Genomic DNA, 26311 nt, shown 5'->3' on the forward strand with positions numbered 1-26311 from the left:
TCTTTTGATTTTCCCTCATCTTCTGCTTGGTCAGTTCTTCTGCCCAGCCTTGCGCTATTGACATAGTCTCTCGGACAGTGGCTACTCACACCAGGAATCAGAAGCCCCATAAGCCTAACAAATAGAGGGAATTCTCCTCAAAACTTTTCTCTTTCCTACCCAGAAAGATTGCTCTAAGCAAATCCAGGCAAGCATCGAAATGCATGGGAATGAAGAACAAGGGATTAATGTAGTTCTCATTTGGTTCTTCTCTCAGCACCTGTTATTCCACATGCAAAATCAATAAGATCACACATTTGAACTGATCACCAACTGTTACAAGTTCTAAATTTTGTTTTTCTTAAAACTCAAGCTTTACCTGTGCCTTGTACCAGCTACTGTAATAGATGCAATTTCCAAAGTGGGCAAACTGTGTAATGGGATCTCCGAAAGGCAACCTGGGAACAATGTCATACTTATAAACCACTCTGAAGTACTTCTCTTTCAACTTTGCATCCATGAATCTCCCAAAATTCTCATCTCCAACTCTGGGCTGCCCAAATGTGTACACACCCAACAAGTGGTTCAGCAAGGCAGCTTCTTGGTGATACACAAGTCCAGCAACAAACAGGATTGCAAGCGCCCCTCCTAAGCTATGACCTGTTACTAATATCTTGGCATCTGGGTTTTCTTCCAGCAGCATTTTCAACCTTTCTCTTATGGTGTAGTATGCCAGATTGTTCTTATTCCTAGCAGAATAATCCTTTGGTCGAATTCCATTCGTTTCTTCTTGGTGAAGGCCAAGGCCTTTCATGAATCCCAAATGAACTCTTCCAATTTCACCAAAGGAGATCCAAGAAAGGTCCAGGTCTGTCAACCAATCAGAGCATTAAACATTTCTGTGCCACGGAATGAGACAATGATCAACCGAACGTCCTTTGGCCTGTCGCAGCATATGAAAGCTTGGGTGTCATTCTTTTTTGAATTGTCTGCACAACACAAGTTGAGAGAGAAAGAATAACAGTTTAATTAGTGCAATGCAAAGAGGGGAAAAACTCGGCCATGTCAACTCAACTCGAATCTTAATTAAAGCACAGCGATAAGCTGAACGGGCTTACCATTATAGAACTGAAAGAATCCCAGAAGATGCATCTGCATAAATTTAAACCACAATTATTAGACCAGTCACAAAATATACACTTATTTTGTAGTTTTTCTCCCCTATCCTTCATCAATGGTGAGACTGAGATTGCTCTGTGCAAACATTCATGAGAGAGATGGAGAGAGAAATTCTACTTCAAGAGACTGAAAGAGCAACAGGAATTACCTTCCAGTGTACATTGACCACGTCCCTCACATATGCTTTGTTCTCGTACGCAACTTTTGCTGCCATCATGCAGAGATCTTGAACATTGATATCATTAATGGTGTCCTTGTCCAGCTCCGCCGGGAGAGAACTGAGAAGGGAACAGGCTTCACAGAGATCCTTCCGTCTATCTACATGGGCCAGAACTGACAGGAAATCTTTCGAGTCTTCTTTAATGGGTTTCGCAAGTGACCCTTCACAAAGAAAAACAAATGCGTATGAAATCAATCACTCAAGAAATTGAAACAATTGGTTCAGATACACACAGACAAATAGACAATGTTCTTCAATTGATTAATGCAGACTGGGAATCAGAAACTATCAGGTATATACTTGATTAAGAGTTGCAGATTATTATTGCCAAGTGACGAAATGGGGCCATGTATATAAGTGAAAGCCGTGGCAGAGTGAAAACCTGATATTGTATTTATAAACAGTTCGACAATGCCTCCATTGCTAGAAACCAAATTCAAGGTAGCTTCCACCAGATGACCCAGTCTTTTTAATGGTCCATTAAACCATATCAGCATCTTCTGAAGCATCCAGACTAAAACAGTAAACAAGCCAGCTTTCAAATTCTCAGTATCCTCGGCAGGTTGATGACAGTACTGTATAAAATTATAACTCTCTAAGCTTCTCCACGACACTAAGATGTTAAATATATCCCATACTGTCAACTTGTGAAGATGGTAGATCGTATGATAATTTGAACTGTTGGTGCTAGAGGGTGCCATGGGAGAAAGAAGAATTCTTGCTTTATTTCTGGGGAAGAAGAGAGGAGAGTGAGAGGAGGAATGGTTGTTCTAACGCTGGGTGGTGGTGATATAGCTGGAGGAGGCTTCTTATACCCTTGTATCCCTCGGAAAGGGAGACTCGGTCCTTTCCATCAATACTTTTTATTAAAATTTCATGACGAAGATGACTCCGTCTTCCTCAAAACCAACCTTTTGGAAGACGGATTCAATTCAAAACCAACCATTACTTTCAGAGATGTGGGACTTACTGAATTATTGACTATGGCCAAATAGTCCGTCATGTAAGAAAAAGATCAATAAAAAAGAAAAAGTAGTTGTCTTTGCACACCAATTTTCAATCTTTAATGAATGGGGCACACTCGTAATTAAACGCCCAAAAGTAATTTGCATTAATTATATGTTTGGCATGGATGCTGCATATACATCACCGTTTTATGAGAAAAAGGTGTTTTTCTTTTTTTTGCTGTTATGTAGAACTTTTTTGGAGCAACAACAATACTTTCTATTTGGTACTAGTGCTCCATGTCTGTTTTCAGCATTAGTATCCATTATATGAACTTTGCATCACTGCCACTTCGTGTCCTCGTTGACATCAATGAGCTGCAATCTGAGAAAACACCAAATTCGGCATTGATCCAAACCATGCATTCTCAATTTCCAAGGCATGGCTTGGAGCACCGTTTTTTATGGAAAAATAGTTCCAAACAAATAGGTGTTTCCTGGAGCACCATTTTTTCCGACGTGGCACTAATGTGTCACCATTTTCTGGAGCAACGACATCGATGCCAAAGGAAGTGTTTGGCACCGATGCCATTTTATGAGAAAACAGAGCCACATAGGTGCCATAATAGAAAGTGATGCTTCCCTAATTTTCTACTCACTTTTCCTTCCCACTTTCTACTCGTCGTGAATTGTAGCCACACATCTCTCAATTCATAATAGAGATGTATAGCTCCAATCCAAATCAGGTAGAGAGTGAGTAGGAAATCCCAAGTATCAAACAACACCCTCTTGTTTGGTATTGTTTTCTAGAAAAAAAAAATGTTGCTTGAGACCATGCCTTGGAAATTGGGAAAGTCTGGTCTAGAGCAACACCAAATTCAATGTTTTATGAGAAAATGGTGCATTGCTGTCAGCAGTGCAATGATGTGGCATTATTTTGGACGTTGGATAATATAGACCATGTTGAAAACGTTGTTGCTAGCACTGGTACCAAACAAAATCAATGTTGTTTTCTCAGAAAATAGCCTATGTGGCAACATCAGTTCCAAACAAAGGTGCTTACAATTCCACATGCCCAACACCGATGCCAAACACCTACTAAGGCATTGTTTGAATATACTTTTGTACTTTTAAAAATATAAAAGTATAAAATACATAAAATACTTTTACTTTGGTATTTTTACTTTAAAAACCATTTGGGTAAAATATTTTGAAAAGTGTGTTTTCCAAAACAGAAGTACCATTTTTGTTTGGCAAAAGCACGTCTGTCTGTACTTTCAGTGATGGTTAGGGGTGAGCATTCAGTTTTTCCGATTAAAAACCAAAACGAATAAACTGAAATTTAAAATACTAAAAAAAAAAATTGATAACTGAAACGAAACCAAATTACAAGAAAACCGAAATAACCGAATTTGGTTTTGGTTATTTGGATTAAAAACCAAATTTAATTAATATATAAAATATTATATATTATAACCTATAATATATATTACGAAATTGAATTTCATTATAATACATTATATATAATATATCAATATATAACATATTATATATTAAATATTAAATATTGTATATTATATATTACATATTATGTTGGGGAAGATGGGGTCACTGTAACTTAGGAGGAGAAGCTCTGAGGCGCGTCTGAAGACACTGTCTTTAGAACATTATTTGCCCCCACTCAGTTTTACTGAGTTTGTTGTTGGGTTACAGGCAAATTCATTCCCAGGATACAACAGAATCTGCAACCAACAAAGTTGAAGAGTCTCCAAAGAAACCTTCTGTGAGACTGTAGCAGACCGGACTGAGAGAGAGAGATAGTGAATTTTGAAATTGTGTGTTTTGTAGTCTGATTCATGCTCCTTAAATAATTTGTGAAGAGGTATGAGGAAAAGGTAGGTGCTGGTTTAGAGAAGTCACCTTGGACAGTCACAATTTCAACCATTGTGACTGTTTAAAAAGTTGTTAACAGTTGGTGACTGTTAATTTTGAATTGTGTCTTTTGATCACACCCGATCGAATCGTGACCGTTGATCTCATCAACGGTGATCAGCGGTCATCAACGCACCAAAACCAGAGCCGCTCATCGTGAGCCACGCGGGTGCGTACAAAGTGTGCCTCTATTGCGCCACACACACGTGCGCACACGCATGCGCGCGTTGCACGGTATCGAATCCCCATACTCTCCTCTACTAATTCTAAGGAGTGCAAATCAGATCCTATTGAAATACTGGAAACAAACCTTGTAATTATCCAATGGGGGACAAGTTCAAAACTGGGTTTTTTTTTTTTTTGTAAGAGAAAAACTGATTTTCCAACCAAGTGTGCATGTGCAATTTCTCATGTAATTGACCAATCAAACCCATTGGATTTAATCTCTTATGAGATTAAAATCCAACATATTATATAATGAATTTTAGTTAATTGGGTTTTTTCAGTTAACCAAATGTCTAACTCTAAAAACCAAAACTGAAAATCGAAATTCATAAAAACCAAATTAACCGAACTGAATTATCCAAAAACCAAAAAAACCAAAACAAAAGTTTTCGGTTCGATATTTCGGTTTTAACCAAATAATGCTCACCCCTAGTAACGGTCTCCGGTATAGAGTCAAGAGTTTTATTGAATGGTGATTTCAAAAGTATGAAAGTACGAAAGTATTTTATAAAATTCTATCCAAACAAGGCCTAAGAAATTAAAAAGAAAAAATTACGTGAATGTACCTATACTTATGGGACAGGGACACTTGCATTAAATTGTCACTTGGACAACAATGTGTTCTGTACTTTCAAAATCAACACTCTAGAATGAGTCTACTCACAGATGCTACAGTGACCAGTAAGTTTATCAAACTACCCATTCACGGTTTTAGTAGCTGAAGAATATAAAATCGTCAATGCATAAATCATTGTGTCGCTTCAATGCGTGGTTTTGAAAATCGGACCGGATCAGTTGACGCGGGAATCGATCGGATAACCAATTCCGTTTCACAAAAAAACCGTTGGTTTGATCGAAAAGTACTTGATTTCTCTCTCTCTCTCTTATTTAATTTTTATTTTTTTGGTGAGATTGATAAAGATAATCGTGTTCTCCGACGTCTTGTGGTTCAATTTGTTAAACGGGGTGTGCCCAAATCAGTACCTGAAAGCATCTTATAAAAAGAAAACCAGTGACGTTGTATTTGAATTCTTGAACACGAGTTTGAACTGAATTGTTATTCATTGAGACAGTCCAAGGTTTCTATTTAATTAGTTTCTTAATTATATGACCATTTCTTGCAAATGACTTTATTTATTGAGCTCATCTCTTCTACTTGTCATTTATCATTTATTGGTGATGTTCTTGATGTATGGCTATAATATCTTTTAAATAATGTGATGAATATAGCGAACCAATTGACTGTTTTATGGAAATCTCCTACCCACAAGAATTCTATTCATGTCTACCCACATAATATCAGTCATATATGCGAATATTTCAACCTAGATGTTTTGGGGGGCAGGGGATCCAGAGTCTCTCTTTCCTGAGCCAATAAATAAAATATAAAAAATTATAGAATAATAAACCCCACCTTAAGAATTTGGATTTGCTCCTCACTGAGTGCATCTTATACCAACCTCAAAGCGTGTTGCTGCTATGCATTGAAAGCATCTCCCCATGAATGATAATTTATAACAATGGATATGTTTTAAATATATGGCTCCAAGTGCTGTGAGGTTATTGTTTGGAGCTCTCTCTGAGAAGCAAATCCGAAATTCCACCTCAACTTCAGTCAATACGAGTCAAAGCTATAAGCCATTCATACTTCAACATTTCAACCACTTCACCCGCTAAGATGCTATATAAAATAAGGGAATTAAATACTTCGTTTGCAACCTTGGCCGGGTTAGTTCAAATCCAACTTGAAGTGTCAAGTTAGATTAAAAAAATATGAAGCTGACTTAAGGGTATTGGTTTTGTTTTCAAAAATAAAATCAATTGCAATTATAGGGATGATAATTTTTCCATTACTGATATATATATATATATATCTATATGTGTGTGTACATGTATATATAATGCTAAACGGTTAAGGTAACTTTACCAATTCAAGTTGGCTTTCTTAACCTTCTATATGCAAAGTTGGACCAAGTTGCAACCTCTTAAAACTATTTATTGGGATCACACTCCATATCTAGCTACAACCAAAAGTCTACAAATTTGCATTGGTTCCCAACATTACATTGGGAACCTCTTCCCTTGACTAATACAGAAGATGTTTCCCTTGACTACTCACAAGACATTAATTATTGTTCCTTCCTAACGCATGGCTGTAAAGTGACGGGATCTGCTCCTTACACTTGGGCGCCTCACATGCACATCCACCGTGCATTGGGAACATCTCCCGTAATTATTAACTTAAAAGTACGGGAGATGTTCCCAATGCATGGTAGGATGTGCTTGTGAGGCACGTGTGAGGCGCCTTTTGTGAGGAGCAGATCCAGTCTCGGCTGTAACATTGTCTTATGGATACGCATTAGTAGCACCTTATATACTTTGTAGGTAGCACTTCCCCCAGAGTGTACCCCACAACATATCCCAAATGTGCATCGGAAACATCTCTCCATGACAAGTATAGAAGACATTCGGAGTGCACGCTGAGATGTGCTTTAAGGTGCATGTTGCCGCCATAAAGCCAAACCAAACTCTAAGCCTGCCCGTAATACATTAATTCAACCGGTCAAGCCAGTTCTATTTCACCCTAAAATTGTTTTTGAGCCAAAAACCGTTGACTTTGTCAATGACCTGTTGATTTAGACAATGGTTTTGAATGTTTTATTTTATTTTTATTTTTTAAACCAGAACGAACTGTCCACTCGACTTGGACAGTCAGACCATTTGACCCAAGAAGTGATGGCAAAAACAGCTCTGTATCCGGTCCGGTTTTTAAAACCTTGGATCAAATCGTAGTGCATAAAAAGAGACTTCCTTTTAAGACCATGGATCTGTTGCACATAAAATGAAAAGAGATTTCCTCTGACAGTACGAGTATACATCCCCAATAAAATGTAAACAAGCCATTGTTTTAATATGTGATCTAAAAGTAAAAGTATAGATAACAGTAAAAAAATCGGAAAAGTATGGATAGGCCCATTGCAGATTTCTAAATTCCACTCTATATATCAATGTTCACCCTGTGAATTGGCATCAATTTCAAGATGGCATCTACCATCCTACCCCAATTGTACTTTGGGTCTAAGAATTCTGACCCTGGGCTGAACTGTTATTCTCCCAAAAAATTTATTTCAAGTGCAACAATCAAGATTGGATAGACCCGGCTTTGATCAAAGATTGGGCCTTAGGCACAATTTTTAGGGTCGAACTCGAATTGAACACCCCTATGCCCTATTTTAGATTCACCCTCTCCAATCACTTTTAAGTAAATACAATTATTTTATGAAATATTCTAATTGTTCTTAGGCAAAATCTATGGTGCATCCAATGCACCAGGCAGCAACTGACGTTTGGTTCACTTGATGTAACCGTGTAAGTGCATCTTGTTAAATATAAAAGTACACTCTCTGTCATATGTGAACCGAGGTACTAAAATTTTAAAGTAATTAATTTACATCTGGTTTAACATGCACCTAATATTAGTAAATACATAATAGTTGAACTTTTGGCTCCCTTTAGAAGGAGTACCAAATACAAATATGTAGAAGGCAAAACCGTATGTTTTGTATTATTTTGTATGTATTTGTATTTGTACATGTTTGGATTTATATTCTTTCCAAATTGAGCATTTGTTTTATTACTAGTGGGGGCCCATGTGATGCACGGGATGGGGCACCCCTCCTTGATCCTTGCCCCTATAAGTTAAGATACTCTAATCCATCCCCGCCTCGACCCCAGTGGCGGGGCAGGTTCGAGGCGAAGGAACCCATTCCTTGTTGGGGATGGGGAATCCCTAAATTTTCCCCACTATGAGGCAATCATCTTAAAAAATTTAATTTATAGATATTTTACAAATAGGATTATGAGAATTTGGTGGTATTTTAGGAATTGGATTATGACAATTTGGGGATGTTTTATAAATGAAATTATGGGATCCTATGATTATAAGAATATGAGAAAAACTTAGAGATATTTTAAAAATCAATGTTAAATTTACAGATATTTTACTAATTTACCATAGACTTTAGGGAATTATATGCAAACACAATCCCTAATTTGGGGCAAAAATATTTTCCCTGTCCCCACCTTGTCTCTGCCCCGTCCCCGTTTGAGATTTGAGAAAACTTGCTCCATTCGGGGTGGGGCAGGGTAAGACCCAATTTTATAGGGAAAATTTTCATCCTACAATTCTAATAAATTTCTATAATTAATTAACTAACAGTAAATTAATTATCAAGAAATTACAATATTTTATAAAAATTTCCAAAAAATATATTGAAATTACTATTGATTAGTAGTAATGTATATTGAATTAATTATTTACAATAACAATAAATTAATGTAAATCATTTACTATTAATCAAAGTAAGCATAATTATAGTAAATTAATGTAATTATGGTAAATTACATTATTTTTAATTAAAAGTAAACTATTTGTTGTTAATGAATGTGAAACCAAGCCTGATCAAAGTCAACCAAGTGGTCTAGATCAGTGTAGATAGACTTAATAATTTTCCTAAATTATTTAATAATTATTTATTGAAATAGTAATAATGAATTGTTATTTAAATAATTATGAAACAATTTCTAATAGATTAATTTCCTAATTTAACTTTCCTAAAATTTTTAATAATTATTTATCTAAATAATAATAGTGGATTATTATTTAAATAGTTTTGGAGAATATTTTTTCATATATTAATTTCTTAAATTTTTACTTACTTATTTAAAAAAATAATTATGGATAATTAGTTAAAGAGTTTTCTTAAATTATTTGATAATTGTTAACTATAATTATTGATTTTATAGAAATTAGTAAATTACATTAATTAGTAATACATTTTATCGATAAATTATTATTGTAAAAATTTATTAAATTACAATGATTAATGTAAATTACACTAAATGTTAAAACATTTATTAGTAACAAAAAATTATTAAATAATGGATTGTTAATTAATTTTTAATAGTTTATTAAATAATTCAATATTTGTTAAATAATGGATTATTTCTGAAATAATTATTTCATGATTTTTAGTAGAATATTTTCCAAAAGTTTTTAATAATTTTCATAACTAATGGATTATTATTTAGGAATAGATTATTTAACAATAATGGAAGATGCCATGAATATATAGGAAACATCGAATTCCCCTTATTCCCCCCTCTTTGCTTGAAATCATGTCTATATATATAAATATTGTTTGATTTGGAAAACCAAATCTTAATAAATTATGGCCTTATTTTGATGGGAAAGTGGAGAGAATAGAGGGGAATTAGAGATAGAAGTGAAAGAGAGGATAAAACATATATTGAGCTAATTAAGAAGATAAATTAGGTTGTCCTAGAAAGTGAGAGGAATGAGTTGTGGGGGGAGAGAGAACCCAATTGGAAGGGATATATATATATATATATATATATATATATATATATATATATATATATTAGATTTTGTCTCCTAACTTTTTGGTATAGTGACAACAAACCCTTTTTTTCCAAGTACCCGGCCGTCATTCAATCAGTAACTTTCATCATTCTCATCCATGCATCATACTGAATTTTTCTTAGATATATATCAGCTGGTTTGAGAAAAAAAGAATCCTAAACAAAAATAAAAAGCATATTTTTATAATATATGCATTTTTGGTAGATATACATTAAGGGGGCATTCTTTTTTCAGATTTTGAGAGGGGAGAAGTTGGTTAATGGAATTTTAGTTCCCATTGACCAAAAATCACATGTTCTTCTTTCAGATTTATGTGGGGAATAGGGAAATTTTATTTTCCTGGGTATCACTTACCCCCATCTCCTAGGCGGGTAAATAACTTTCCCACCTAGGGGGAAAGTTGCCAACACTTGAATGGGACAAAAATGCCCATTTAAATAATGGATTTTTATGGATAAAATGGTCATTGCCTTATTTACATGAAAAATAAAATAATATAGGTAAATGCACTTACCTAATTAAGTGTTTTTCAGGAAAAATTTACCCAAGTAATTGCATTTACCTGGGTAAATTACTTACCAAAAAGCGAACGGGGCCTAAAAAAAATACGAGGGCGGTATGTCCCTACAAATCCTACAAGCTAATCTTCTCAATCACACTCAGGGATGTTATCCTCTTTGACATCGTTGCTATATAGGTGTGCTGTATATGAGGCGGGGTGGAGTGGTGGGTTTGATGAATTGGGATTTGCTCCGTTACCTCACCTATAGAAGTATAGGTGTACTATATAGGTGTATCAAACCTGTGGTACTAATTTTTGAAAAACTAGTAAATGAAACCGATCAATTAATCGATTGATTAGTTCAATTAATCGCCGGTTTGATTCATTAGTTTTTTTATTTTCAAATTATTATATATAATAAATATAAAATATTATATTATATTATAAAAAGACTAAAAATACATATAAAATATTATATTATAAATGATAAATCATATATTATACATTATAAATATATTTCTAATATATAATACATATATATATATATATATATTCATTTATAATATATAGATAATATAAAATATATCTAAATATATGTATATTGGTTGATTCAATTAATCAGAATTTTTTATTTGGTTCGGTTTTTCAGTTTCTCGATTTTTCTTACTCACCACTACCTCACACCAACCTCACAGGCACATCTTATTGTATGTTCAGAATACATCAGATGAATAATAACACATCAGTGATGAGGAATTGATATGGATTCGGGTTCAATACCTCTCTCCATTCAGTTGTGGCGGGTCAGGCTAAATCAGATTTGAGTTGAGTCAAGCCCATTGCAAGACCGACCTGTTAATAATCCTGTACATGCATGAACCGTTGAACGTTATGTATAAACATGTTCTTGAATATTTTCTGGTTAAAGAGCATGATTTCATATTTCATAAAACATATAATTTTCATACTATAAAAATAATTGTCATGTTATAAACCATAGTTTTGTTGATTTTATTTTATTTCTCAAAATAAAATAGTTGGGTTCTGTTTTTATAAACACTAATTACGTATCCATTGTTAGAGTGTTCAAAATGTATATGCAAGGAGTGAATTCTGCATCCAGAGTTCCTATTCACTTTCTCTCAACGTTTTCGATCTGTCGTTTATCCAAATGGTCGGACTGTTTGGCCCGGAAATTGTTTAGGTAATCGGTTCTGTTTTATTCAAAATCCAGAATCTGGTAAAAATTGTTGAAAAAGTCAATAAATCATTGACTCAGGTGATCGAACTGTCGATCTATCGATCCGTTTAATGATTTTTGAACTTTTTTATTTTATTGTCAGAATGGATCGTTCGTTCAAACCAGACAATTGGACTGTTGACCCGGAAACCGATGATTAGATCGGTTCCATTTTCGAGTCATTTTTTAAAATGTTGCTTTCTCTACTTGCACCCTAACCAGTACCCACGGTACACTATTGGCTATACATTTTACAATACAAGATGGCTATGTATGACTGTAATTCAAGGCAGGCAGAGGTTAGGTAGAGAGTAGTGGTCAAGAGATCCGATCCGATTTGGCGAATTCTTGGCAATCTATTGTATGATTTTCAGAGTATTTTTTTATTCTGAAAAAAATGCCATTGTCAGGGATCGAACCCAGGTCAGCAAGGTCGTCCACATGACAAGCACTGGCAGGTATACTCACCACTATTTTTTGGAGAATGAGGTTTAGCCCAAGATCAGAATTTTTAGGCCCATAATAAAGTTGGGATGGGTGGGAGCTCAGTATTGATGCTAATTCACGGGTGGACATTGATCTATAAAAATCTACATTTGGCCTATCGGCAGGTCTCCACCTTGGTGATCTACTCACCCCAAAAAAGAGTTCTTGGTGACCTTTTCTATCATTTTCATATCTTTTAATACCACCAAAAAGTAAAAACGCCGTTGCCGGGGATCGAACCCGGGTCGCCCGCGTGACAGGCGGGAATACTCACCACTATACTACAACGACAATATGCTTTTTTATGTTTATAGACAGCTTATAAATTTTTCGGTGCAAATGCATGGATTAAAAAAATATAAATAATATAAATAAATAAATAAAACTAATTAACTTATTATTTTATTTAATAAAAATGTAATCATATTATTATTATTATTATTATTACGTGTTTCTACTCTTCATCTTCACATGTCTTTCTAAAAAAGGGTAAGTTTGTTTTCTCATGTCTATAATTTTGCATGTCTTATTATTACTAATTTTTGTTTATAATATGACTTGTTAATTGGTATATTCTCTAAGTTGTTATTCTCTCATTTTTATGCACACGTTGCTTTTATAGTTGAAAAGTTGGTAGAAAACCAAACCATTAGTAGGTGTTTGGCATTGGTGTTGGGAACGTTACACCGTTTTTTCATAAAAAATGGTGCTGGGTATGTGGAGTTGTAAGCACCATTTTTGTTTTTGAAAATGGTGTTGCTATATAAGCATTTTCTGGGAAAACAACACTAGTTTTATTTGGTAATAGTGTCATTTTCAACATTAACCTATATTATTCAATGTCCAAGATGAGGACACATCATTGCACTGTTGGTAGTAATGCGTCATTTTCTAAAAAAAACATTGAATTTGACATTATTCTAGACCACGCTTTCTCACTTTCCAAAGCGTGATTTGGAATATCATTTTTTTTTGGAAAAATGATATCAAGCAAGAGGACATTGTTTGAAGCACTACTTTCTTTGATGTGGCACCTATGTGGCATTGTTTTCTCAGAAAATGATATTGATGCCAAACATCACCTAAGTGTTTGGCTAGTTACCATTTATTTGTACCTTCTAAAATCAAGAGCCAAATGAAATCATACAAGTTATTCATAGGTCGTTTGACTAGTTACCTTTGAAGCTAATATATCCAAAATTATTAGATTACTAGTATGCATCCATCAACTGAAATACAAACAATCTGGAAAAAACAATAAAATAATAAAGTAGAAAGTAAAAGCTAGAGGAAAGATCACATAAAATAAGTATTGACCTAAGAATCAAAAACAAAACATTGGGTATAGGAATGAGGCAGAAGAAATCATCATGTACATTAATAAGATAAAAACTTGTGGGAAAAGAAAACAAACTTCTGTTAGATGACAGGGCTTAAAAGTACCTAATGCCATAAACATGCACCATTTAAGCAACCACTCCCTCCAGGCCAATATAGGAAAAAGCAACTAAAAGCTTGAAAGCATGAAAATTTAAGAATCTAAAATGTAGGTAAGGAAATTGTTTAATTAGTGCTTTGCAGTTTAAAACATATAACCTATTATCATGGTTTTCAAAATCGGATCAGAAAAACTGAAAATCAGTTGGTTCCGTTTTATATTAGAATAGTCTTTTTGGCCAAAAACTGTTGATTTGGTCAGCAAATTATTGATCTAGGCAGTTAAACTGTTCAAACTGTTCGAACCATTCAACGATTTTTTGCCATTTTTTATTTTTTTATTTTTTTTTGTTAGAATGAACCGTCCATTCAATTCGAATGATCGGACCATTTGACCTAAGAACCGGACCCCCAAACAGTTCATTATCCGGTTCAATATATGTTCAAAGTACCTAATGCCATAAACATGCACCATTATCCGGTTCAATATATCTTACACAAACTACATACGTGAATATACAAAAGATCAGTATTGGTTTGGATACAATATATGTTCAAATAAAACTTATTCATGCCAGGATTGTTCCATGCATGATTCCTCCATTTATCTTTCGTATAGCATCTTCAAAATATCCAAACACACAATAACCCTATCGACTCCCATCAAGATTGACCATGGCATAACCTGAAATCTGAATCACATTCTTCATCTCCGCATCAATGCATGGCGGCTGCACAAGTTTTCCCAAATGCAACAATAGGGCAAAACCAATGGATGTGAAAGGTCTGTGGTGCTCGATCTGTTATACACAGATCTCACTCTAGAGCCATTTTTGAATCGCCACATATGTTGGACCAGAGCCTATGTATTCTAGTTCGAGTCGAATTTGCATGGCAAGCCAAACAACAGTTTGTTAAGCAAATACATATGTGAAAATCCAAAACATGAGCACCAACCAACCCCAAATCAAGCAAATATGATAAAAACAGGTATAGCCATTAAGGTTCAAAATTCCAATACGTATCGACCGATATGGGTCGATACGTATCATACCGGGGCCTTTACGATATGTCTCTACAAGGAGTATTTCGGGTTAGTAAGTGGTTCAAGGGGTAGACCGGCCTTAAACCGGTTCCTCTGAATCAGATTTAAATATATATATATCAATACAGGACGATACACCCTACCGACGTATCACATATTTTGAACCTTGATAGCCATTGCTTGTCTTTTGATGAATTCTCCCACAGTGCATAAATAGTAGGAATGCAAAAATTGAACCACTATTTGAAATTAAATTTACAAAAAGAGTTTGTTTATGTATTTTTTTGGGCACTTGTCTCATTGTTAGATCATTTGATTGTCAACTATTAAGTATATGGTTGGTATCGATGTTGCAAATACAACACCATTTTTTCAATGTGTGGGTTTGAAGTACCATTTCATGAGAAAACAACATTTTTTTTTGTTTGGAAATGTTACTGTCAGGTAGGACGTTTCTTGGAAGAAGAACAACACTTTTTGTTTGGTACCAGTGCTCTATGTTTGTTTTCAGCACTGATACCCATTATAGGAAGTCAACGTCACTGGTACATTAGCAATAATGAGCTTCAATCTGAAAAAATATCAAATTTGATATTGCTCCAAATCACGCCTTCCCGATTTCTAAGGCATGGCTTAAAACATCATTTTTTGTGAAAAAACAACTCCACACAAATGAATATTTCCTAGAGCACCATTTTTTTCTATACACAAATATGTCACCATTTTCTGTTTTATGGAGCAACGGCATCGATGCCAAACAGACGCTAATTCAAAGTGTACTTTACATACGTTAATTTGGTAAAAATAAAAAATCAGGTGATTCGACTAAGACAATAAGCAAGGTAATGAGGCAATCTAGCATTAATCAACACAAGCTCCAAATTACCCCACGAGAACTGACAAGCTATCCAAACCAAGGACAAAACAAGTAATAATAACTAACCACGAGAAACGAAAACAGAAGATTCACTACAGTAATGCATGAATCCTGCAACCACAATCAAAGATGACATACCCCCCAAATCAGAAGTTCCATTAGAACTGTCACCATGAGAAATTAAAACACAATAGACTCATTACATTATATGCATGCATGAATTAATTAAATCCTAGCACCTAAAGATCACCCTGTCCCTGTGCTCCACCACAAATCCCAAAAGAAAATTCATTAAAACCAACCACAATAAGCAATGATCAATACAGAAGATCAATCCATTGCAGCAGATAGAACCCGTTAGAAATCACAACTGATCAGAAGGGCGACCAGAAACCTCCAAGCAACTTGTTTCCAACTTGTGAAGAAACAGACGCATGCCAGTTACCCTCTTGGATCTCCTCCCTGGTAAGGCTTGTGGAAGCCAGATTTCCGCTGGCACCAATTGCATCACCAACTGGGCCCGACGACTCGATACCTGCAACCTCCATAGCCAATTCAGCCAACCCCAGAGAACTAAGCTCAGGCTTCTCAAGAACCCTAGCAGCCAGTGGACCAAGTTCGACCCCATCTCGGCATTCGAACCCACGAAAGAGATTCTAGGGTTGTTGAGGAGTTGCTTGAGATATTGGGGCACAGAGTTGAAACATTTGAGCTCCACTATGATGCACCGAAACCCTACGCAGAGAGCCACCAAGACAGCCTTGTTCGGCTCTCCACGAGTAGAGTTGGGGTTCTTCTTCCACACTGCATGAAAACCCATGACCATGTTATCCTCGTAGCCCACGATCTGGAGACGAGACTTGATCTTTCGTCCCGTACGATTGTGAAGTCAAGATGAAGTATCCTCACCATGAAATCTGCCATCGTAGAAGGAGAAGGAAAGATTGATTTGATCCCTGCAAAGAACCCTAATTCATGCAACGTTTGTGCACTAGCCTGACTCCACTGACTCCAAGAAACTAACTATATGTATATATAATGTATCTTATCTTCTTCTATATAAAGAAAGAGAGCCAGAGATTCTCATCTGTTACTTTTCGTTTCTTAATCTCTCTCTCTTTCGCTTGCACGAATCCCATTGAACAAAGTGCGGTTACAGAGATAAACAACCGTTATTTCCATTTCTCTCTCTCTAAATCTAAACCGTTACACACTTTCACCGCACCTAACAAAGCCATCACCACGTTCATCTGATCCCAGTTAGTATTTGTTGAGATTTTATTTGATCAAGAGATTAAGGCCCAGTTTGGTTCGCGGGAATAGGGTCTGAAATTGGATTTTTTTTTTTTTTTTTTTGAGAATGTATCTGAAATAACATTCCTGTTCATTTCAATTCCCATTTTTATTCCTGTTTGAACCAAACAGACTATAGGAATAGATCATTTTTATTCCGATTCTAACTATGAATCAAACGGGCCCTAAATTTTTTGAATTCTATTGATTGATTATAGAGCTTAGTTTTTATATCTTTGGTTTTATCAAATTGATTTTCTAAAACTTTTGGTTTTTCCACCAATTTTTTTTCTCTTGAAACTCTACGTCCCATGTATTGAAAAATTACAGAACTCTCTTGAATATTATTAATAGGAGCTTGCTTACACCCCTTAATAGAGTATCAATGGATATGAGTCCATTTTAGATGGACCTGGTCCAATCCAATAAGATGAATACTTTGAATCACCGTGGATTGGTCTAAATCTGTTCAAATTGGTTTTATGGTCAATTGACACCCACTCTTATAATCTGTCATAGGACTGGATAATTCAATCGACCTAATCCAATATAAATACATCACGGTGGATCATGTCCAATCCGATACAATAAAATACTTAAGCCTGGATTGGTCTAATTCACCTATGCGACGGGTGATATTGCGGATGAAATAAAACGGTTTTCATATTGTACGATTTCAGAAAAAATGAAAAAAAAAAAGGGATCCAATGAAATCAACAACCATTTTTTTTATTAGGGCACTCCAGGGATTTGGATAGTAGGGAAGAGCATATAGCAATATTAGGGGTGCAACTGGATGGGCTTGGTTGGGTTTTGTCAAAATTTGAATGGTCCTAACCCGGCCCAAAACCCGAACCCAAAGCAATGTAAAATATTAAAATATTAATTCACTCCAACCCAAGTTAGACCCCTAATAGCCCATACAGGTAAGGCCCTCTTAAGCTTGATAAATGGCAGCACTTAATTGGAAAGGTGTGTCCCGCTGGCCTGTTGGTGTAGTTGTTGTATGATATGGTTTCATTGTTTTTTTTTTTTTTGGGGGAGATTAATCCTCATTTGATTTTATTGTATGGTTCTTTATTTTGTTCTTGGTATTTAACCATATGCACCACACTAATAACCCCTCTCTAAATCAGTGGTTGCAGGAATCGAATTCACATTAATATTAGATCAAACCAACTAATGTATCAACTGAATTTCCCCTCAATTTACGTATAACCATGGTTCAAAGTATCAATACACTCGATGTAATTTATATCAGGCCTTTTCATATCAGAGTTTTATGCGACCTTTAACATCACATATTTGAGTTTTAAAAACTTAAAATTTTATAAATCTTAACAATAGGCATATCAGTAGCCCTAAAAACTATACGATTAATCCAGTGCACAGAACCTTATATGCACTAGGCATATATTTATGCGTTTAGGTGGAGTGAAACCTTGTTTAAACTTGTTAATCTTTATATTCCGATACTTTTAAAGCTTGTCTGTAATAAACTAATAAAACAGTATTATCAGTCACATCCAGTGCAAATAATTATATTTTTTTAGGTAAATTAATGTTGCATTATTATTCAATCCACAAAGCCATGAGGGCTTTCTGTTTTTCCACTGAAAATTTGGTTTCATTAAAAAAAAAAAAAAAAAGAAAAAAACAAATGGAAATATCTTTAACGGTCTGTGAACGGGCCACCTTAACAGGTAAGTATGTGTCAAAAAGGTTTGCAAAATCCTCTATAGCTTTATAAAATGGTTATTTGGGATTACTAGGTAAAATTTTCGGGTTTTATTATTTTTTGTCTTTCTGCCTAATGCAGTGGAGTAGGATCCCTATTGTTGTATGAAGCTTAGCTGCAAGTAAGCTCACATGCTCTTCTAATAGCATTGTAAACCTCTGTTCATTGTTTACCAACAATCTTATTTTGATCCCCGAACTTCTAAAATGTGTCAATTTAATACAAAACCGTTTAGTGGAAAGTGAAAGGGTGTAAATGCCCTTAGGGTATCATAATTTTCTTTTTATCAACCATTCTAATGCCCAAATCTTTTAGAAGCTGATAGAGAAAAGCAATTTGTCAAAAACCAATCTGTTGCTTTGGTTCAATCTTGATTCTTGAGGAAGAATATGATGAACAGTTTGAAGGATAATTTTGACATTTTTACAAGCTTTAAGTTGTGCATGTCATCACGTGATAGAGATAACTAACGGACTGCTAATGATAGGGAATAACTGACACATTTTGGAAATTTAGTACTTTAAAGCTCTTTGCCATTTATCAATTGAGGGTCATGCATGAACACATTGAACATTCCTTCTATAATCCCAAACAATGTACAAAGAATCGATACAGTCTGATACACCAGATGGGGCATATCTAATTTTGTAACACCACACATTTTTTTAGTTTTTTTTTTTCAAACCTATTGGGGGAAGGGGGGGGGTCAGTATAAGGACTGTCTACCCCATGAAATAAGATAAACCACTAAACAGCAAGGATTTCATATATCGGTGACCCATTGATACAATACTTATCGGCCAATACGAGCTGATACATTGCAAAAATTTGATCCTTGATTCAAAAAAGAGAAAAAATAATTGGCATTTTTTTCTAGTTTCCATGTTCAGATGGACAAGATTTAAAAGAATTATATGCATATAAATGTTTATTTTCTATGAATGCTTTAATTTTAAATGGAGTAGGTGGAGAGGTCAAGAAGAAAAATGTTTTTTTCTTTTATATATGAAAGGAAGAGGGAGAGAAAAAATGGCGATGATGGCATGGCAAAGGGAGATATGAAAAGAGAAGTATATGAATTTTGTACCTGGACATTTTATCCAACCAAAATATTAAAATATTGTTCAAATTTATTGTTAGATCCAGATCAAGATACAAAACATTGGAACCATGACTTGTATAGAGGGGGAATCAAAATTGTTGGTCAATACAAACAAGAGAAATACAACCGACCAGAGATGTTTGATTTCCAGCAACCCCAATAAAATTCAATATCCACCAAAGTGGAGTAAATCATTTCAGCGAAGTTATCTACATGTGCAAGCCTTGGTTTACATTAATACAGATGATAGATTCACTTTCAAGTAAATAAAGTTGAACCATTTCAAGGATTTCAAAATCATAGAGAAAAGGCAAATGTCTGTCCAATGGGACTGTGATCCCAACTGCATCTCACCTTGTGTAATAGTATTCTCCTACTTGTCACCAGTGAAGTACAGGCATTCTACAGACTGATAGATCATCAACAAATAAAAATATAAACACATTTCATTGTTTACTTGTTAACAGTGGTAATGCATCCACAAATGACATTGTATCAAGTACGCACCTCTGCACCTATATATATATATATATATATATACATCAGTGAATGATTATCAATCAAATCCATGACCATCATCTAGTTATCTGAATGCTGATAAATGATAAAATGATCAAGCATAAGGCCCTCCTACCAGATACAGTTAAGTTCAAGTATTAAAATCATCCACTCACATATGTTATGGGAATAATAATTATGGTTAGAACACTAAAATATTGGGACAGCTTAGGAATAGAAACAACAGAATGACGCACACAGACTAATTGATTGTAATTTATATTCTCAGTTTTCTATCACTTTATAAATGAAAAATAGAGTCTATTCCCCAAATAATTTAAGATAATGGGGAATACATCCACATAGCTGCCCCTCTTAGATATCGCTTATGCACAAGGAATGTCCCCATTGTATGTTTAAATAGGAAACTTTACATTGATGACAAACATATTCAAAACATCCACATGAGGAAAAAACATACAGTCAAGCTTTCTTTTGTGTTAAAATTTGGAGTACACGGATAGATGTAAAAGTTGTTTATTAAATTTTACATTTGACTTACACTTTGAAAATTATTTGTTCTAATTATTAAATCCTCTTCTTCTGTAAGATGAAGCTTCAAAACATATGTATCATTTACTGTTAGTCAGTGATGGATTAAATCCACACGCTGTGGAAAAGTATCCAGAAAACAAAATAAAAAAAATTAAATGTCACTACTAGCAAGTTGCATATCAAAGAAAATGAGCCTAGGGTCAAGTGCTCAAAAACATACCATTCCTTGCTCCAAAATAGATACTGATTGATGAACTGACATCTACAACAAGCCCACGCAAGACAACCAGCTGAAACTCTATATGGGAATTTGCATCCCTTCCATATATAAGCCAAGGTAGATGACATCCATATTGTTCCAAATGATGATAACTATAAAACATGAGATTTTTGTAAATTCTTGAGCCAACTATAGAGATTGGAGGAACAATGCAACTCCATATCCTCAAAACCAAAAAGCTGAGAGTCCAAGGTGGCATTATACAACATGAATTTTTTGTTTTCATTTGTTTTTGAAATCACCACATTAGCAAAAAAAACAAATACATGTTCTTGAACTCTGTTTTTGTTCTCAAAGGAAAAAACATGTAGGTTTTGTTTTGAAACCAACAAAATATTGGTTTTAAAAACAAAAACAAACTTTCCCTAGTATAGAAATTATATGATTTATGGAACATAATGTTGAATAATCAAATTAAAATATGTTTTTAAAACAAATTCAAAAACATGTATTTGGTTTTAGTTTTGAAAACAAAAAACACATACACAACCAATAACATATTTCTTATGTTTTTGTTTCCAAAACCAATCTGTTTTCAAACAAGATGGTTTTGACTTGTTGTTGGAACTTAGAACCAGCAACAAAAAAACAATTCAAGAACATGTTTTGACTTTTCAAACAAGATGGTTTTTTAATGTTTACCTCCAGTTCTTCGGAACATAGCCTTCGATTGCATTGGATGGACCAATCAAATCCTCCAGTTACACCTCCCCAGCCACATTCACATCCCCTTTCTCCTGATTTGAACGTTTTGATTGTCCGGGTCAGCGGTTTATTGACCAAATCAACAGTTTTTGGGGCAAAATGGAACTAGTCACCTGACTGGTTTCTAGTTTTTCCGATCCGACTGTCAAGTCTGATCTGATTTAAAAATCATGATTGCATCTCACAAAAGCTGTCAGCTTTTTCTAATTTCAATGTGCCATATCAAATTGGTGATTAAGATCGCTTGGGTGACTCAAGAAGCATCCCTTGGTTAAGAAGTGGGATCACCCGCCAACAAAATGTGTTCCAACACCCTGCCAACCCTGCCAACGTCATCTATCACCGTACATCTCACACATTATGGGTCCTCCAACTTATTTGGATTAATAAACTTTCCCCCAAATGGCCCATTTTAACTCTTTTTCCCCGCCTCTTCATTCCACCAAAAACCCGACAAACCCGAATAAACCAAATTGATTATAATGGTTCTGGTTTTATGATTTTGTCCTAATTAATAGTTGGGTTGGTTTCACTTCTTGCCTGTCCTGAACCAATTTATATCCAAAATCAATTATTTTATTAAGGGATCGACTATGCTATGAGAAAAATATGATATCTGATTTTTTTTTCCCAATCAACTGGTATCATAAACGTGGTAGCCAATCAGGGGTTATTTAATAAATCTCATGGGTGGGTTTTGATTGGTCAAAGCTCTTCGGATACTATATCTTTCCTGCATCACAGATAATATATAATTGTTATCATTTTTATGTTTAAAATGATAAATTTGATAGATAATATTAATTAAAAATGATTAATTTATTAACATATAAACAACTTATTGTTTTGCTATTAATTTGATTAAGTTCATATTACAAAAACTTAATTTTTGTTATTATTTTAAAAAGTACAGTTTTTAATGCAATTAAGTCTATTGTATTTAAACCAGACTATTAACCGGGACAGTTCTGAGTCTATGATTTTGTCCCATTAATAATCAGTTTGGGTACATAGACCCGACCTACTGACATCCCTAATTCTCTCCATTTCCTCCAATGTTTTTAGGGAAATTAATAACCCTCATGCAATAAGTTGGAGTGACTTGGAGTTCAGAGGGTTTACTTGGTAAATATGCTGGGTATCATCATTTCTCTCATTGCTGGGTTCTTCGATCTGCATTGCGAAATCCCCCAACCCATATTTTTCTTGTACATTGTTGGCATGCCAATGATTTTTATAAATGATTCCGATGGCATTTGAAGCTCAAACAACAAGACAATGAACATAATAACCACATGGAACAAAGCGGTTTAAAAAAAAATAGTCAGTCAAAAGATCCCATCATTCAACAGATGAAGAAACTGTAATTTTGAATGTAAAAAAATAAGAAGAAGAAGTAAAGCTAAAATAGACTTACCCGTCTTTGCTCTACTGCTGAAGAAACACTTTCTAAAAAGAGAGAAAAAAAAAAAGGAAAGAACAGATAATCTGTTTTTCGTGCCAACAAAGAAAAGGGTAAGTGAATGGTTACCCTTTCGTTCTTGTTCTTCTATCAGCGAAACCTTCTGAGAGAACATAGAATCAGGTTTTTATTAAAAATGATGAGAAAAATAAATGACTAAGCTACTGGCGCGAGTTGCCTCTTCAAATTTTCCTTGCGAATGGAAGAACAATAAACAAAAAATAAGCTCGTGCAGAGTTTTGTGGGGAGGAAGAAGGTAGAATGAACCTAAGAAAACCCTTGTTTCCATCGCTTAGAAAAATGAGATTAAATCACCCTTCGTCCCTTCCAACAGGAGAGTAAACGTCCACTGACTCACTGAGGCACTGAATAACGTTTGTTCACTGACGTCTTTGATGATGATCAGACTGACTCCGGATCTCCTCCCATGTATATCCACAACAAACTATCCCCCGTGAATTGAGAACATCTCCCTTACATTATACTATATAACAGAATGAGATGGAAAATAATGAAATGTTGTCCATATGTGTTGCGATGTTACGTGGGTAGACATGGGTAGAGTTGTGAGGGGTGTAAATAGATCGAATTGGATTAGGCAATATTCAAATTTGAATTCGAAAATGAATATGTGAATTTGAATTTGATTAAATATTCAAATATTTGATTCAATTAATTAATTGTTTTAGATAATTAATAAATATTTTATTAATATAAAGTAAATAAATATATAAATTATATAAAGTATTTTATATAAAAATTAAATAATTAGTTGAATTCGAATATTTATCGAATCGAAACAGGTCATATCCGAATTCGGATCTGATTAACTATTCGTTATAAATAGGATATCTGAATTCAACCGACTACATATTTGAATTATTCGAATTCAATTTAATTATCTCAAATATCAAATTTGAAATCGAATTTTCGAATACCATTGACATCCTTTAATTGTATGGAGATCCGGGTTCGATCAGACTTTTGGGAAGTTTGTTCGTCGGAGACAGGCAGGTTTAGCTATACCATTAATAAATAGAAGGTATTGTACATATTATAGCCATGGGGTGGTGGCGCAGTTGGCTAGCGCGTAGGTCTCATAGCAAAAGAGTGATCCTGAGGTCGAGAGTTCGAGCCTCTCTCACCCCAACAACAATTTTTCACCCATTCAACCCATCTATCTATTACCTTGTTCTATTTTTTTGAGTGATGATGAACCGATGATGATTCTTTCTGGCAGAATTTTTTTTTGGGTAGTGATGCTATATTACCATTGGTTATTTTTTATCCAAGCTAATGTTAGTTTTTTTTTGGTAGATTCTAAGGCTAGGTCTAGGGGTGCAAATGATCCCATCCAATCTGATATATGATCTTATTTGGTTGAATTTAGATCACCTTTGTTCTGATTTTTAGATCGGATTATATGATCTATTAGAAATTGGATTAGATTCGAATCACCCCTATCCAATCTGATATTATATATATATACATATATGTTATTTATTTATAAATATGTTTTTTATATTATATTTTTATAAATTTGTTATGTTATTTACTCTTTTATAAAAAAATATGTATATATATATGATGAAAATAATTAAATTTTTTTTGTAGTTTTTGTTTTTACTTTATTCAAATTAGTATATTTTATTTTTCTTTTAATAATTTATTAATTTTTAAATATAACAAGTTGGGTTAGATCAGATCAGAAGATTCAATTTACCAATAGGATTCGAATTCAAATAGAATCCTATTAGACCCGATCATATATTCGGGTTGGGTAGTGATGCTATATTACCATTGGTTCTTTTTTATCCGAGGTCAAATTTAGATCACTCTTGTTTAGATCTTCAGGTTAGATAATAGGATTCGATTAGAAATTGGATTGGATTCGGATCACCCCCCTATTTGATCCGAGAAGATCCAATCTGATATATATATATTACATATATATGTTATTTATTTATTTATAAATATATTTTTTATATTATATTTTTATAAATTTGTTATATTATTTACTTTTTACAAAAAAACATGTATATATGATAAAAATAATTAAAAAAAACATGTATTTTTTGTTTTTACTTTATTTAAATTAGTATATTTTGTATTTTCTTTTAATAATTTATTAATTTTTTAAGAAAATAAACCGGACCGAATCAGATCTGAAGATCCGATTTACCGATAGGATTCAAATTCAAATAGAGTCCTATTAGATCCGATCATATATTCGGGTTGGGTCAGATCTGAAATGAACAGTGTCGAATCGAATTCGAGTATACCCTAATTCAAATCCGATCCAATCCATTTGCATCCCTAGCTAGGTCAATAGGTGTTCAAGACTTTTGAACAATCCCATTTGACAAAAAAAAAATCAATATGATTTTTAAGGGTGGAAACATAAATTTGTAGGTACATATACAAAACAATTTCGAATCATATAAATGCAAAAATAAAAACAAGATACAAAACAATTTTAATCCCATCCAACCCAGCCACTTGAAATCCACCCATACCCAAGGGACAATATGAACATAGCAATCCATTAGAGTAATTGGATCATGGAAACCCATAGAGTTAATTTTACATTGGGGTTAAGTCCCCCTTCGCTTTTGGGGAAGTTACTTACATGGGTAAGTACTTCCCATGAACCACTTACCCAATTACCCAGCTAGTGCATTTACCTATCTTATTTTATTTCCCAAGTAAATAAGACAATAAATGTTTTATCCAAACAAATCATTATTAAAAGGGGCAATTTTATCCCATCTAAGTGTTTAATAGGTATTATTTAAGTGATACAAAAAAAAAAATCCATGAACCCCACATAAATTTTGAAAAAAAAAAACAAGAACATGAATACCTTGATCAATGGGAATGAAAATCCCCTTGACCAACTAAATGAGTGGCGTCTCATGATGAGCTTGTTTAATAGTAAATTGTCCTAACATATTTTTCATCCCAGAAGCACTCAAGATTTGAGTCTATAAAAATCTTTGAATTGAACATTCAAATGGGAAGAATGAGTAGGGCCCCAAGGAATAGCAGAAGAATTATCCTATTGAATCCGAGGAACTTTGCAAACCAATCCTACATCTCTTTGTTTAACCAAATAACCAAGCTCTAGATGAACGACCTCAAGACACTTTAGGCTATACTAGAGAAGGAA

At 34.2% G+C, this 26311-nt stretch overlaps 1 long non-coding RNA gene, 2 other non-coding genes and 1 pseudogene across 3 annotated transcripts; 1 reads left to right on the forward strand and 3 right to left on the reverse strand.

Annotated features, from left to right (window-relative positions):
• LOC148863947 (triacylglycerol lipase OBL1-like) lies at positions 1 to 16335 on the reverse strand (annotated as a pseudogene).
• Positions 12370 to 12441, reverse strand: TRNAD-GUC (transfer RNA aspartic acid (anticodon GUC)). Its single transcript has one exon. It is a non-coding gene; the product is annotated as a tRNA-Asp (tRNA).
• A 3299-nt stretch (positions 16336 to 19634) lies between the features above and the next one.
• LOC148863949 (uncharacterized) lies at positions 19635 to 21583 on the reverse strand. The gene is made up of 2 exons (XR_016110384.1): positions 20916 to 21583; positions 19635 to 20157 (listed from the first exon to the last, which is right to left on the reverse strand). It is a non-coding gene; the product is annotated as an uncharacterized LOC148863949 (long non-coding RNA).
• Positions 21584 to 24206: 2623 nt separating this feature from the next.
• Positions 24207 to 24291, forward strand: TRNAM-CAU (transfer RNA methionine (anticodon CAU)). Its single transcript is given in 2 exon segments — positions 24207 to 24244; positions 24256 to 24291. It is a non-coding gene; the product is annotated as a tRNA-Met (tRNA).
• The last annotated feature ends 2020 nt before the right edge of the window (positions 24292 to 26311 follow it).

Source organism: Nelumbo lutea, chromosome 3 (assembly GCF_056320005.1).
Source record: "Nelumbo lutea isolate HS-2025 chromosome 3, American lotus-T2T, whole genome shotgun sequence".
NCBI classification, from domain to species: domain Eukaryota; kingdom Viridiplantae; phylum Streptophyta; class Magnoliopsida; order Proteales; family Nelumbonaceae; genus Nelumbo; species Nelumbo lutea.